The sequence below is a fragment of the Cebus imitator genome, unplaced genomic scaffold, assembly GCF_001604975.1.
Source record: "Cebus imitator isolate Cc_AM_T3 unplaced genomic scaffold, Cebus_imitator-1.0 Scaffold400, whole genome shotgun sequence".
NCBI lineage: Eukaryota > Metazoa > Chordata > Mammalia > Primates > Cebidae > Cebus > Cebus imitator.
This window is the reverse complement of record NW_016107715.1, coordinates 435,182-451,892: the sequence shown is the minus strand read 5'-3', so window position 1 is coordinate 451,892 and position 16,711 is coordinate 435,182. Positions and strand designations below refer to the sequence as shown.

The 16,711-nt window shown below is 33.1% G+C and overlaps 1 protein-coding gene across 1 annotated transcript in view; it reads left to right on the top strand.

The window, feature by feature from the left end:
• TRDN (triadin) overlaps positions 1-16,711 on the top strand; it is a 310,496-nt gene that overhangs the window by 78,112 nt on the left and 215,673 nt on the right. The gene's annotated exons all lie outside the window — the stretch shown is intronic.

Below are 16,711 nucleotides of genomic sequence, written 5' to 3'. Positions count from 1 at the left end.
GGGTCATTAGGAGAGTGAGTAAAATAAGTCAGTGTACAAATATTAAATATCTTCCGCATGCTCAGCAGTACCAGGCTTAGCATAGTAGAGGATGTAAGAATACTAAAAGATGATGCCGGGCTGGAGCAAGTGAAATGAATAATTATTTAAAAGAAGAAAAATCGTAAATCATAGAATAAGTTTAGACTTAGGCATTAGATTGTATAATACGAGCTTAAATGTTATAAATTTCAGAGGAGAAACATCTGCAATTCTTGCTGTCAAAAAGATGGAGTGGATCTAGAACTTGAAAGATGAATAATACTTGACTAAATGCTGAGGAATACACTGGGATTGCTTTGTTTGTATGTGAATGAAAGAGAAAATGAATGTGAACATTACAGTACATGTGAAATTGATGTGTTTATAAGACAATGAGGATATCAGACTGAAAAGAGGATAAACTAAGATTGGAAAACATCAGACAATAATAAGTGATATATTTTTGATGACAAATTATAAAACACTTGGTCAATCAGAAAGAGCTGATATTTGGCATAAAGGGAAGTCTTTAAAGGATTTTAAGCAGAACAATGAAGGAAAGCAGCATTTCATGAAGCATGATTGGGTGGTAGTCTGTTTAAGGGATCGGAAATGAGAAAAAAAATTGTAGAATACGACCAAAACTGGTGTGTCTAAAGCATAATTTTGAAGGAAGGAAGGGTAAATTTTAAGAAGTCCTTACTCATGGGTGGTAATGAGAGCTATGGGTAACTTAAGAAATTAATGTTGCAACTCAAAATTCTACAAAGTATCTGACAATTTAAATTCAGTATGTGGTGGATACTTAAATGTCTAGACTTAAAGGAGGACTAACAATGACATGTGCATGACTATCCACTAAAAATATAGTGCAGTAAGGAAGCTGCTAGAACTTGACCTGTTTATAAAATGGAGCAATATATCTTTCTTTCCTCCTCTGGCTTTCTGTTGTTTTGTATTTATGGTCAAAGTGCATTTACAGTACATGGCTCCCTGAGTGTTGGCTCTTCTTTACTAATTAAGCACATATATAATGACTATTACAAATAGAATTTTGATAAAGAGAAAAAAATATTTTTTCAGAACCACATCAACAAATAACATACCAGACCTATTTTGCCCATTGTAGCCATCTGATGTCTCCTAGCCTTGGCTCTACTATCCACTGTATAACATTGGTAATAATATCACATAATTTATAGTGTTATGAGGACCATATGGACAAATTCTGAAGTCCCTATAGAATTTAGAAAAATGTAGCTTGCCTTCTGAATTCTAGGAACCATGCTAGATTCTGTAGATATAGCAGTAAACAAAATATGCGTGGTGCCTGCCCTCATGAAGCCCAGGTAGAATTTATGTAGAACTTATTGGCTGGCTATCAAACATACATACACACATCCAGAAAAAAAAATTGTTATTATTATTAAAGTATAAAATGATTCATATGATTAATGCCTATAGTTGTACACCTGCTTATATTTTGATAAGGTTATGCAATTGGCCCTATTAAAGGTGATAAAAATAAAATGCTCTATTTGGTTTATACAAACTTGAAATGTGATTCTATGAGACAGAATATTATTCCAAGTGCCTCCAGTGATGTTTACAACATTAACTCTTTTAGTTGAAGGAACAGGGGGAATACAAGAAAAGTGTCTTATTATAAGTGAATTAAAATTTTCAGCTAAACGGCAACTTCTATAATACAATGAATTTATTGAATACGACTGCAAAAATAGATTGGCATTTTTACACAGAGGAAATATTCTAGGTCTCCAAGTTGAGAGAAAATACACAATAAGCCTATCATAAATATTACTATTCAATGGTGGTTAAAAAAAAAAGAATTTATACCAAGAGAACCCAAGATGTTATAAGTCGTTAAGACATGCAATGTTTTTCTAAGAGTAAAATCTTTCAGAAAATATGTTTGATTCCATTTTATTTACTGTAATTTAAGTCATCTTATGTCTCTGTTGGAAATCCACTTGTATGCTCTTTAAATTTAATAATGAAAGATTTTGACTATCAGACTCACTACAGTCAGGAAAATGGAGCTGCTTCTCAATTTACTGTGAATGAAAGCCTGGGTCCTTGGATTCCTCAGTTACCTGATAACAAAACCACTAGAGATACTGCATTCACAGAATGAACTGCACAGAGATTTCAGGAGCAAATAAAAGAGAAAATGGTTGGATCCATGGAATAAATAGGGGATAAAAAATTTAAATAGAATAGTGCCATATGAGGAATTAATTATATAAGAAAAAATTCAAATGAACATGGGCAAGTTACTTAACTTTTTGAGCCTCTTTCCTCATCTGTAAAATAGGATAATAGGCTTAACTTTATAGAGTTAATGCACAGTTTAAACAATGTGCATATACATACACATAAAACACTCTACTATAATAACTATAATAAGCATTATTAAGTGTTTGGTGGGGAATGGTATAGCAGAATTGTGATTTTTCTACCCATTTCTTATAGCTTTCTGATTTAATTTTCATGTAGTATTATTACTCTCTCCTTAGAACATCTTTTTTTGCTGCTTATATATACCTTCAATAAATGTTTATCTTTAAATATCCACTGTCGCATACCTTGCCAGAAACCTGATATGTTTGTTGAATTGAATTCAGGGTGTAGAATATTTATTTCGGTGAAAAAAAATGAATGATCATTTCAGAACAGCTCTTTTTATTCATTTGTGGAAATAATCTTGTTATTTTAAAAGATGACGGGTTTCTAAGCATTGCAAATAGACCTGTGTAAAGATTTCTTAAAGGCGTTATTGGTTGTATCTCTAGAGACCGAAGCTGACAATTAACAAAGACTGGTTTGCTGCATGCATGAGTAAACTACAGGCAGCATACAGAATTAGACTACAGTGAGAGAAAAAATGAGAGAGAGCCTAGACTTAATTATGGAAGCACACAGTTCCTGGACTTGCCATACCCTCATGAGAGTTGCTTTCTGATTGTTTGAAGTCTGTGGAAGCGATTCAAGATAAATGTATCAGATTGTTATATTTGTCAAAATGAATCCATTAAACATTGCAGTCACTGTAAGTAACTGGAATGCACACAGAAATAGATCCATGTACCTCTGAGTGGATGTTTCCTCTGAAGCTGCTACCACTCTCTCAGGCAGCTTCATTGTGATAAAATGCTTTAGGTTTTTGGAGAAAGCTAGGGAATAAGACTTCTCTGTCTTTAATACAGTGTTCATATTACTTTACACCCTTTGTGTCCAGAAAAGAAAACAATAAAATGAAGGCTTAAGCTTTCATTTTTCTTTCAATCTTAGAATTTTGTCTCCTACGCTTTTGAAAGAGGAGGCAGGCTCTATAGGTATATCTTTGCTTTGAGAGAATGTTCCTTAAAGTGGCTTTTTTGGTCTAACCTTGTCACTATTAATGGCATGGACTTGCTGTCAGACAAGAATAAATTCCTTCTCAGGTAACCCACTGGGACTATTTAAACCATGTTTTAAAATAGTCTGAAAAGGAACAAATGATGCAGAGTAATTTGAATTGCTGCATGTGAAAGAAGGAAAATTAAGGTTTAATCAAAGAATTATTGAAATAATTAGGTGTTATATATTAATGCACCGTGTATTTTAATAATCATATCTGTTAGTTTATATGCACAAGTGAAGATTGAAAAAGAATTCTAGAAAATTATATGAATATATTCTTCCAGTGCTGTTCTAAGGTTCATTTGTGTGGCCCAGTGGATAAAAAATAGAGAATAGGACTCTTTTTAGCCATTTCTATAAATGCATTGTTCTTATCCCTTTTCTTAAGCAGATTTTATATATAAATATGAAAATAATAAATATGCCCATAACTATATTGATATAAATAATGGACTATTTTCAGAGACATCTATTTGACAAACAAGTATCTCTTTTCTATAGTTTTTTTTCTGTAGAGAACTCTCTTGCGTTTGCAAAAGATGAAGGCAAAAATCAATTTTGCAATGTTAACATTAACGTTATTGATTGTAGTGTTAATGATTACACTGATTGTACTGATACGATTCAGCCAGTTTTTAGTCAGTTCTATGACTTTTATTCTAGCTCAACATATTTCATATTTTGGTTTCTAAAGTATCCTGCATTAAGACACAATAATACTGTTATTCCTGCACAGCAGTAATAATTGTTCCACATTCAAAAGTACATTCAAAAGACAGTATACTCTCCTATTTACAACCTCATCAACATCTGAGTTGCTATACTCAAAGCTGTTCTATTAATCAATCTCTCAGCAGTTATTGAATCTCTAGTATGTACTTAATGCTAGCAGTCATAACAAGAGTTTCAAACCAGAAGGAGATAATTTGTTCAGAGATTACAAATAAAACAATGAGCAATGTAAACTAGCTGTTGGAGATAAATAGAAGAAGGTACTACTTAAGCACTAAATCATATGATGCAGATTATACTCTCTACAAAATTCCAGAGAAAGGGCCACAGTGGTTAGGACAGGCTGTATCAAGGCATAGTTTATCAATGCTTATCTTCAGCTTTATTGTGGTTGTTATTATTATTTACTTGCAATTGGTTTAGTATTGTTTCCTATTTATGTGGTCATTTTTGTTCATCCCAAATAGGGAAGAAGTAGTAATAAAATTGGATGTCATTTTTAAAAATTAATAATACTAAATAAGAAATCAATTCAGGATAAAAACTGAACAGCATATTGTACCACAGATGTGATATATACCACTGTATTCTTTTCCAAATTAGACCATTCATACTTGTGTTTGTCTTTAGTTATTCACACTTAATTATTAATATTCTGTCTCACAAATGCCTGCTGCCCTATTTGATTCCATATTTCTGCTTTGTGATTAATATGCTGCTTTCCTGAGGGAAAAAGTGCCACCTATAAACCACTTTCTATTGTAACCATCCACAGTGTTTGGGTAATGAGCCCTTGTTTTGTACACAAGACTTGTCTGCAACAATTCCAATTCCAGTTTCTTATAGAAAGTGAATGAAAATAGATGTGAAAAAAGTACCAATATTTCCTTATGACAATGTTGTCATAAGGAAACTCCCTGTAAGAAACAAATTGATGATTTGATATTCTCTTATATACTGGTTGCATTAAGATGTAAACCTTTTCCATTTTCTATAATTCATAACAATGTTTACGTTAATAATGATATTCTCCCAGAGGAATATTATTTTTTTAATGTGATTATAAATACCCTCTTGGCAGACCTTGGATAAGCAGTGTGTGCTGTTTTAAATGACAACATAGTATCAATTATACACAATATAAAGCAGGAAGAGAGATTGAATGACTTCCAAATGTGTCATTCAAGTGAGAATATATTTGTGAATTTAATTGTCGTGTTAAGCCTATTAAATAACAATTATTAACATGCTTCCATTTTATCCTTTTCTGTAAAATATTTAAGTTTATGTTATATGCCTATAGTTGAAAATGTGTGAACTTTTTTCATCTTTATTAAAGCGCCCTGTAGACAAATTTCTGCTAAAGTAAAACTTCAGGTTCTTTTTTCTCCTTCTGAGGTAAACTCCAAAACCAGAAGATTTCCTTTTAATTGGCTCCACGGCTCTGCTTTAGGCTTTTCGTGTCTCTGAATTTCTTGTGAACATAGAATATTTATGTGTGTAGGAGCCAAAAAATAGAAAAAAGGAAAGACATTTTCCTGCAGGTGGAGACAAAGGGGAAGGGAGATATTACAGTTGCAACACCTTTCCTTTTGCCAAATACCAAGTAGTATGGAAACAGTTTAATGGGGTGATTAAAAAGTGCCAAGTTGATTTTATTTTGCATGAATTAGATCTCTGTTTAGCAGAGAAGCAATACTTTTTCACATGCCACGTGATAGCTTTAACAATTATCCCCTTGCATTTAAGGACAATGAGAAAGGAAATTTACAAAGAGCCTGGAATTCGAGGGAAACTCAGGTAGTTTTCAAGATATTATTCTGTATCTACTCTTTAAAGATTTTTGAAGCTTTGAAGATTGTTTGTTAGAGATAATCGTGATGACAACATGAGGACTATAAAAGTAGATGTAACATGTGTGGTACTGAGGGCTAATGGTATGCCAGGTACTGTGCTAAGTTCTAGGCATGAATCATCTTATGTATTTCTCACAAAGCCTTGTATGGTGGGTTATAACCTCTTCAACTCAGAAATTAGAAAATTGAACCTAGGAAAATTGTAGAATTTTCTCAAATGGCTATATATTGTCTCCAGGACTTAGCGAGAATAGCAAATATGTTTTTAAACACAGAGGGTCCCGGTCACTTCGGTTTAATTTAATTTTTTCTTGTTCTTCACTCTGTTTTCTAAGTGCTACAATTTAAAACAAATGCATAATCGCTGTTTCTCTTATAATTTAAATATTACATATACACCTAAACCTTGTGAATATGATTGCCAAAGAAAGCAGCTAATTGGCTAACAACATTTAGCTGCCTTTGTTGGTTTGGAGAGTGAAAAGAATCTGGCATAGAAACCACAAGCAGAGTTGACTGTGATCTCATACTTGAAAGCACAAATGGTTTATCACCAAAATCGTTGAGAGTCTTGGATATGGTTGACTTTTAATTTCTGAGTATCCATCAAGCTGACTGTAAGACCTGATAAAATATCATCCAGTTCCATGATCAGATTTTTAAGTGTAAATTGTATTCTTAATGGTTAGAATGACAGCAAATTGAGATGAAAGAGAACATAGAGTAAATTTATCTCTGAAGTTGTTGGTGGGTCTTAAGGTTGTTTAGAATGAAAACAACAGATTCTAGGAGTCTGGGAATTGATTTAGCAATTAACTATGCCAGCTGCTCTCTGTCAATAACCTTTCTAGTAGAATCCTAAAGTCAAACAACCAGAAAAGATGCGAGACAAGAGGCATTATTTATTTTCCATGTTTAGGTAGTTTACAAAAATGTCAAGCCTCCTTCCTCTTCAGAAGCAAATTTGTTACTCTATTTATAAATTATTTTAATATGTTTTGTAAATGTAAAGATTTCACCTCTGGGAACCATTTTTCTTCTTATTTCTTCACCTTTCTGTTTGCCACTCACATTCCCAAAAATCAATAAGTAGATGTGACTTGATTTTCAGTCTGTTAGTGAGTCACTAGTATGTGTTGGATCTCTGAAAAGCAATACTGAATGTGAAAGCTGAACTATTACATTTTAACTTGAGAGGCTATGACATATTCAATGTACCCATTTTCAGGAATATGCATTGTGAAAACTTGGTTAGTAAAGGACAGCATTATGAGAACTGGTATCTCTTCTGTATTCATAGCACGGATCAATTAAATTAAATGAATAAAGTTATGATTTACTTATTAGTGAGCCAGTATGTTAACATGTGAGAGGGGAAGGGCATGCAGAGGGATATAAATGAAGCCTGAGATTTGAGCTTGAAATTTGACTTAAAGTTTTCTGTTTTTTCTTGAAAGTTATTTTAAAAATTATATTTAATTATGGACCTAAACACTTTATACATAAGTCTAATATTTTAAGTATTTGCCTGGAAGAAAAATGGATTTCTAATGAAATGAATGATATTTATTAAATAGCCACTTCTGCCATTCAGCAACTCAGAGAATAGGCATCTCCATTTTGATAAAAGATGTTAAATATTTTTGACATTGTAAAACAATTATCTCAGAAATTTGAGGTCATTCTAACTTTGAATATTGAATTGTCATAACTGATGGCTGAAAACATGTGTTCTTTGCATTTTAAGTTATCCTCAAATAACACAAGTGTTAAAATGCCCATCAATAATACCTTCCTACTGTAATATGGAATATTACATTTCAGTTGTTTTCTTTATTATTCTAAAATTATAAACTAGAATTCTAAAATATAATATGGCAATATAATATCTGCCTGTAATTAACTGAAATTGTTTTGCACATTTTCTAAAATTTTATCTTACGTTTTGTTCATTCCCTTCCCTCTATGCTCTTTTGAGATACCTGCAAATGCAAGCTCAAAGACAGGATACTGTTGTATAGGAGCACTGCAATGGAAATCTGAATACTTGGGTTCTAGTTGTAAGTCAGTTGGATGAATTTGGCGAGTCGTCCATCTTCTTTGGTTTCAATGTTCTCAGTGAACTCTAAGGCATCTTCTGGCACTAAAACACTCTTCAATCTTCATATGCGAGTGCGGAATTCATTAGGCTAAAAGATACCACAATAGATAATTGACCTAGTCTTTCCACTTTCAGGGAGTTATAGATATTCAGAATATATTACGAGTGCTATATGTTAGTAGAGCTGTTTAAATAATGAAACTGTCCTTCCTCATCTTGGAGCTTTAGTTCACTTTTTCCCACTAACCATGGAAAAATGTGTAACTTTCTTTGAAAGATTAGTGTTCTAATCATAAATTAGTTAACTTCCCCCAGAAAGGAAATAAATACTTTGGTCTAGAACTATAAATGATTGGGGGCAAAACCCATAAATACATAAGTGAAAGCTTCATTGTATATATTTGGAACTATTTCACATTTTACCAAGAGCTCCAAAAATACTATAATTCAGTCTGTTCACATTAAAACACTCCAGAAGCAGTGAAACAGAGTGGCATTTAGCAATATTCATTTATTTACTCACTCTTTTAAGCAATCATTTTCACTATTAATAATGCTCTTTCCTTTATTAAACATGTATTTATTGCCTCAAATGGTCCAGATTTTAGCTTCAAGTTGTTTATTGTCTACTGAGAATTAAAAAAAAAAAAAAAAACAAAAAACCAAACTTGTAAATAAACGAATGTATTGGGAACAAGAGAAGCAGAGAATAAAGCATACACTGGGTCCTCTGAGAGCATAAAGTGTTGTCAGAGGAATGGGTAGAGGGGAGTCCAAGAAGAGCTAAAAGAGCTAAGCTTTGAGGATTGACTAAAATTAGCCATGTTCCAGGCAGTTTTATCACTGAAAATTTGAAATCCCATACATTGAACATTTGATTGGATGATTCCATGGCAAGTTAGGACATTTGCATTCTAGATACATTAAATACATCATTATTTTTAATTGAGACTTCAATGCATGCACTTTGCCTTATTAATCTCCTTTCTTATCAGCTTTAGTCTTTGTACTAAAATGAAAACACAATTCATATTTACCTATTTATCTATATCGTCTGTCTTCACTATCTCCTCTTTCCCTTACGTATATGCAAATATGATTTTCTGTGCAGTTGTAACAGATATTGTTAAGATAACTAGAAGAAATTATTTTTTAAAAATGAACACTTAGTAATTCTGAATGTTTAAAAAATATCCCAGTTGACAGTCTATCTAGAACTGCAGAAATTAGTCAGCTAATGTGGAGATTGGTCTTTAAGTACTGGGCCTCTTCTGCAGGATATATCAAGTCCATTCAATGTCTAACTAAGGTTAAACAGAAAACGACCATGTAAAAAAACTATGACTTTTTTTTTTTACCTTCAGAAATGAATACCTATAGATTTGTCAAGGGTTATGAGTCATTTATAGTAACAGGTAAAATAAGTGGCATTTATCTTGACTGTCCAGGTAGTTGATTAAATAGAAAAATAAAATAGGGTTAAAAAATTTTAATCTTATATTGGGGTTGTTCTCAATGCATGACCTTGGGGTTAGGCTATTTATCCTTCCAGAGACGTTTTTTGGTCTATTTTAAAAATTAGGGAGTTAGAATAGCCGATTTCAAAAGTCTTTTACATTCTTAAACTCTGTGATTCTAAACATCTGTTTTTGTTATACCCCAAACATCAGGTATTCTGTCATAAACAGGGTACAAGAATAAATGGAACAATGATATAATCTGAATTACTCTTATTTCCTTTCTTTAGTTGGCTGTTCCACGGATAATTACTTCTACTTCATAAATTGGAGATGAGAATGAAAAAAAACACTAATATTACCTTTATCATTTTTAATCAAAAGAATGCATGAAATATGTATTTGGCTACTATTCTTGATTTCCATCAAAGTGAATATGCAAATATGTAATAGCACACGGAAATATATTAGAGAAGCTTTTAATCAGGAAGCAAAGAAACCATTCCAGTGGAAACATTTTGGCCTGGAGGATGCCCTTTGATCTAAGAAGTTTAAGCTTTTGGTGTCTTAAACACCTTATAGCAGGGTCACATAGCCAATTTTTGTTAAATAATCCATTTGTTTAAAACTTTTCTAAAATTATGGAAAATCCCTTGAAAGTTAATTAACAGTAAGATATATATGTAGTATATACAAATATATTGTATTTGTATATACAAATATATAATATATAATACATATGTATTATATATTTATTGTGGATTAATATGTATTAATTATATGTAATATGTGTTAATTATATATTAAAGGTATATTAATATATATTTATATGCATTTATATTTATGTGTTTACATTAATATATATTTACATATTGCATATATAACATACAAATATGTGTATTATATATTTGTATATATAAATACAATAAGATGTAATATATATAATATATATATGTACAATAACAATAATATGTATTCTTGGGATAACCAAATAAGCCATCTCTGGCTTCTTCATTGGAGATCCAATCCAGCAAACTCAAAACTATATAATGCCAGAGGCAATAAAGACTAAGCAAATGAGTTCATAAGTAGCTGAGTGAATGGAAAATTTTCTGCCCTTATTTGGGCACTGTACTTATTTGTTCCCAGATACTCAAGTCAAATTTTAAAAGTCATTCTTGATTTACTTTTCTCACTTGCCACATCCAATTCATTAAGTCTTATTAGGTCTACTTTAAAATGTACTGTGAATTCATCCCCTTCTCCACAATTTCTGATTTTCATTGACCATACGTTTAAGGTCACCACCCATTGCTCTGAAAGGCATTGCTTATAACATTTCCCTGATAAACTTTTATAGGGTACTCTTCCTTTTTACTCATTTAGTTGCTTTTTTTTTTTTTTTTTTTTTTTTTCTCTGCCCACTGGAGTCTTAGCTCTATGAATCAGGGGATTTTTTTTCCTATATTGTTCACTACTATAACTCCATGTCCTAGAAAAGGATCGGGTACTGAGTAGGCCTCAATAAGTATTTCTCCAATGCACCTATGTAGTCCAAGCCGGCACTTGGGTTATTTCAGTGGTCTCCAACTGATCTCCTGATATATCTTATATCCTTTTCTTTATATTATTTTTGTTCCTATCATGCTAAAGCCTATGATGCTAAAGCCCATCATGCTAAAGTCCTTCAAAAGCAGCCTAAAATGTTCCATATGAGCTCATGTACTGTGCACAAAACTCCATGTAGTTTAATGGGGCCCTGCTCGTCCTTTACTATCCAGTTCAGCATAGTCTCTTTCTCCAGCCATTCTCTGCCTCATTGCTCTATTTTGCTTGCCATTCTGAAATCTGAAATATTGTCCTGCTTTTGTATCACCTGTCTCCTTCTATCACTAATGTAAGTTCCATGATAGGGCCCTCTCTTCACCACTGTCCCTCAGTAATTACATTTGTACTATTATCTCCAACATCCCAGTTAACCCAGATGTGATTATTCTTATTTTACCTTGAAACAATAGACCTAAGTTAGGTGATAATTGCCTGTTTCCTGTCTGTCCCCTCACAAGACCAAGTCTCTTCAAGGCACTTTTACATGTCTTGTCCATCATATACATTATTGTATCCTCAGTGGAAGACCTATATATATTGCATGATAACGACTCAAGAAATCCACACTAATGGAAGAGAAAAAAAGAAATACACACTCAAAGATTTAATAAATAAATGAATAAGATTATAGACACCTGAAATGTTAGTCCCTAGACCTGTGCAACATACCATATCCAGAACTAAAGGCTTAGCATCATAAATTTTAAAAGTGCCTAATTTTAAAGATGAGCCTTTGTTGTTAAGCCTTTGCCACTAACCGAAAGAGCAAATTATTAGTTGTAGAAAATTGAGAGACTGAAAAAAAACTGAGCTCATACTGTTCTGGAAGAGAACATGGCAGAAGTTGTAGTGCTGAGAACACTTTTGTTCCTTCCTTCCTTCCTTCCTTCCTTCCTTCCTTCCTTCCTTCCTTCCTTCCATTTTCCCATTGAATCTATGCATCTGCCTTCTCTGTCTGTGCTTTCCATTCTATGCCTTTCTCTCTTGTTCTCTGGCTTTGGCTCTGGCTCACTGATTCTATCTTTGTTTTTCTATCCAGGCCTCTTTCACACTGCTGTAGCTTTCGTTGTGTAGGACTCTATGGTTGCCCTTGGTGTTGAGAAGCCCCTGGAGACAACAAAAGAAATACAAAGTACAGTGGTGACATTTAGCAATACACAAATGTAATGTATAGAGATGTCTGTATTTGAAGTCAAAACCTCCTTTGCCTGCCCACCTCACATAAACTCCTCAACTTCTTCAGATTATTCCCAGATGGTGAGGTCTTTGTTTCATAGGCAAATTTGAATATCTGGGATTATATGAGTGGCAATTCAATTATTTTTAATAGATGTGGTTGGGAAAAGGAGTGGTTGGCACCCCATATCCCTAGGGTCTCCTCCTTTCATCTCTAAATGATCCAAAAGTACAAGGCAAAAGCAAATGATCATAAGGAAGTATGAAGGTCAAGGGGTCCCTATTAACATAGGACCTTAGCACAGTCACATGCCTCAGCCTAAAATATAAAACCATCTTTTCATTTAATTTTAGTATTTGTTAAATTCCAACCTTTGAAAATATTCTACATCTTACGAAAGTAGTCTAGGAAACTTCTACCAGTACCTAAGTAATATTATTGTTTTAATAAACTTGACTATTATTTCCTTATTAAATTCACATCTTCCCACTTTACTTTTAGTCATAGATTTACAAATGCCTTCTGTGAACCTTCAAGAACAAACTGAGACAGCAATTTGTAATGATTTCCCATATTGTGTGTTTTTAATGTAAATAAATTTTAACTCAATGGTTACTTGGAGGTTCTCATACCTTTCCAGTCCCAGGATTTATTGCCATTCACTGTTTGCAGGCTTGGGGTCCTTCCAAAATGTTCAGAGTTCTCTGGATGTAACTCTTCATACCTCCAGGAAATTTCAAGGAGGGTCTATGAAATAAAATCGCAGCCAGGCCCAGTGGCTCATGCCTGTAATCCCAGCAGTTTGGGAGGCCAAGGCGGACAGATCATGAGGTCAGGAGTTTGTGACCTGCCTGACCAACATGGTGAAACCCCGCCTCTACTAAAAATACAAAAATTAGCTGGACGTGGTGGCGTGCACCTGTAATCCCAGCTACTCAGGAGGCTGAGGCAGGAGAATTGCTTGAACCCAGGAGGTGGAGGTTGCAGTAAGCCAAGATCACGCCACTGTACTCCAGCCTGGGTGACAGATCAAGACTCTATCTCAAAAAGAATAATGATAAAATCTCTATTAGATGTTAGAGAAAAAAATAGTGCCAACATTTGTTACAAGATAGAGGGAGTAGGCTTCAGTTGTTCTGAAATGGTTTTTAATCAGAGAATTTCATTTATAAAGAAACTAGATACATTAAACTTTGGTGTAGTGAACTGTTTTTTCCTTCATGCAATCAAAATTCAGCTCATAGCCTCCTACCTTGACAAGATTCTGAGTAATCTCATTCATCATTTCTAGCCAAGTAAAGAAAACATCAGTAACTTAGATCATTAGAATGAACATACACTGTACAGTATCCCCAAAAGAATTTGACTAAACCAAAAACAATCAAATTGACTTGTATGGGAAAAAACCCCAAACAATAAAATATTAGCAATCTGCAAACCTACCATTCAGGTACTATGGAACTAAGCCAGCCGGAATCACTCAAGGAACAGAAATGAAGCCAATTTACTGTGTTTGAATGTCAGAGGGATTTTCAAGTAATAGCTTGTAAAATGAAGGGCACCTTTAGAGTTCAAATGTAAATTTCAACAACCTAAATCCTTCCTTCAGAGGGTAACAATCTTCAGGAATTCCAAAAGAATATATTCCTAATAAAATTATAAGCTTCTTTTCTGCAAATGAATTCTGCTATTTCTGTCATGTTCAATTTTCTTTGTTTTTGTTTTCTTACTTCAAAAGTCAGCTTCAAATCTTCTTGTGTAAATAGATGGGATTTAAATTGTAAATACATTATCGGGAAAAGAATTAATATTTTGAGTATCTACCATGCACTGGGTGCCTCATAACTTAATCCCTATAACACCCCTACATCTATCCTCATTTTATAAACACCCTAACTGAAGCTTGGAGATGTTATGAGATTTTCAAATTTACACAGCTTCTAAGTGACGGATCTGAAGATATCACTTACACCCTCGTGACTCCTAAGCATGCAGTCTTTATACTAAGCAGCTCTGCTTTTGTTGTAGAACTGGATTGTAAATATAATGTTATATTTAATACATTATATTATAAATAAAATATATTTAATACAATTAATTGTTGCATTATTGTATATATTATATGTATAATGTATTTTACATATAATGTATAATGTATTATACATATAAGTCATTATGTACTATTGTATATGTTTATGTATAATGTATTCATTCACCCTGCAAAACGATTTGTGATTTCGGTAAGATTCTCTGACATTACTTACTATAGGAGTCAGGACCAAAGTCATGTGTCATGATCAAGTATGACCTATCTGATTTGTTTTGGTGTACTCTAAAACAACAAAAACTTGTCCTGAGTTAGTAATTCCATGCCAGGGCTAGTATCACTGTCACCATGGAGACAAGCAGCCAACTGGCTTCTCCTTTCTTTTTTTTTTTTTTTTTTTTTTTTTTTTTTTTTTTTTTTTTTTTTTTTTTTTTTTTTTTTTATTTTTTTTTTTTTTTTTTTTTTTTCTGCTTGTGTTCCTACTTTCCCATTGTACCAATTGTGGTCCACTGCCTCACAACCATGCCATCAGCCATCTTAGAGAGCAGAATAAAAAGTGTATTATAGCTGTGGAGAATTTCTGATATCAACTGGATATGAATTTTATGCTGCAGAAGCACCAGTGTGTGTGTTTATATATATAGGCATCCAGGCTTTTTAAAATTATTTACCACATACCATCCACCTGGAATCCCTCTGTCTTCACTATCCTTTCTTACCTGGCAGGCTCTTTTTGGGCTTTTCAGTTGCTCTCTTTCAAGACTCTTTCTGCAATATTTCCTTTGTGTATATGATTTTCCTTCCACACACTATGATATAATGATCTGTCTAGAGGCCTGTTTCAGCCATTATATTGGAAACTTCTTGAAGGCAAGGTTGGGGTTTAATAATTCTTCAGTGCTTTTATATAATAAGTAAGAAATAAAGTTTTTTTAAATAAAATAATAACTTTACAGTTCCTTCAGATAAATCTAAAAATATGTAATAGTGTAAATTATGTGAAATTTCCAGGGAAATAATTTTATTTATTTTATAATAAGTCCCTCAATAACTCAACAAGACTATAAAAGACTATAATCATATGTCCACTACTATTTACCGAGGTATATGACAAGGTAGAAAGCAGCGTAGACTCAATAGGCACAATTCTATGAAGATATTTATATATCTTAGTATTTAGAAATAATTGGTATATATTTATGGACACTTCTGTTTTAAAAGTTTGGTCATTTAATTGACTCCTTCTTTGTCCTAGTAACTTATTTTCAAAGCTACAAAATACTATGCTACCTTAGAATTATTTTTTTCAAGAATGGCCCTAAAACAAGGTTGGGGAATAGACCTTTCCAAGTATACATCCCTTTGACCACTGAGAAAGTGGAAACTGAGGGTAGAGGCTTCACTCCTCTGTCCCTCGTCAGCTGTAGTCACGGACTCATGATAGATGACCCTTCTGTTAGGCTTATGCAGTCTGAGAGGAGCTTTAAAAACTGTAACTTGGGAGGAAACTGCAGTGAAATCCAGCTCCACTTATTAGGAGCTGAGTAGCCTAAGCTCCAGTTAACCTTAGTTTTAAAAACTATAAAATGAGTCTAATACTCACATCCTAAACAGCTTGTGAAGATTAAATGACTTAATACATGAAAACCATTTGGATCATCCTTGGCACATAGTAAACACTATATAAATGTTAGCTAGGGAAAGGCAATGTGGCTCAACCTTCGTTTTAGTGTTCCTAGCCTTATTTTTTTCTTTGCTAACTAAAAAAAATAAACTTCCAGGTTATATTATGTTTAAGTCAAATCTTTCCTTCCATAGGAAAAAAATTAACAATATTAAATTGATATTTTTCTAGGCATATGACCTGTAAGTTATGAAACAGTATGTTTGGGTTCTATAGATACTTAAATATGCTTAATAATCAACCTGTATGAGTGTAACAACTACAAGAACACTATATGATGAACAGAACTTCATGTGACATGACAGCCTACATCTGGAATGTGGTGTGCATGCAACTCCAATAACTTTGCTTGCTAAACCATATTACACCAAAGAGAACTAATTTTTGTGAATTCTGAAAAAGGAAAACTTTCAGTAAGTAGGCAGGTCTGCTGACATTTGATAATATCTAGTTGTCAGTGAGATTTTAGAAGGTCCACATGCCCATCTTGCATGTTGATTTCTGGATGAAAAACACGCAGCGGAAGTTTACGGAATGAAAAGTAGTGATAAAAGGTTTTGCAAGCAATTTATACGATACCATAAGATAGCTAATGTTGACAGTTC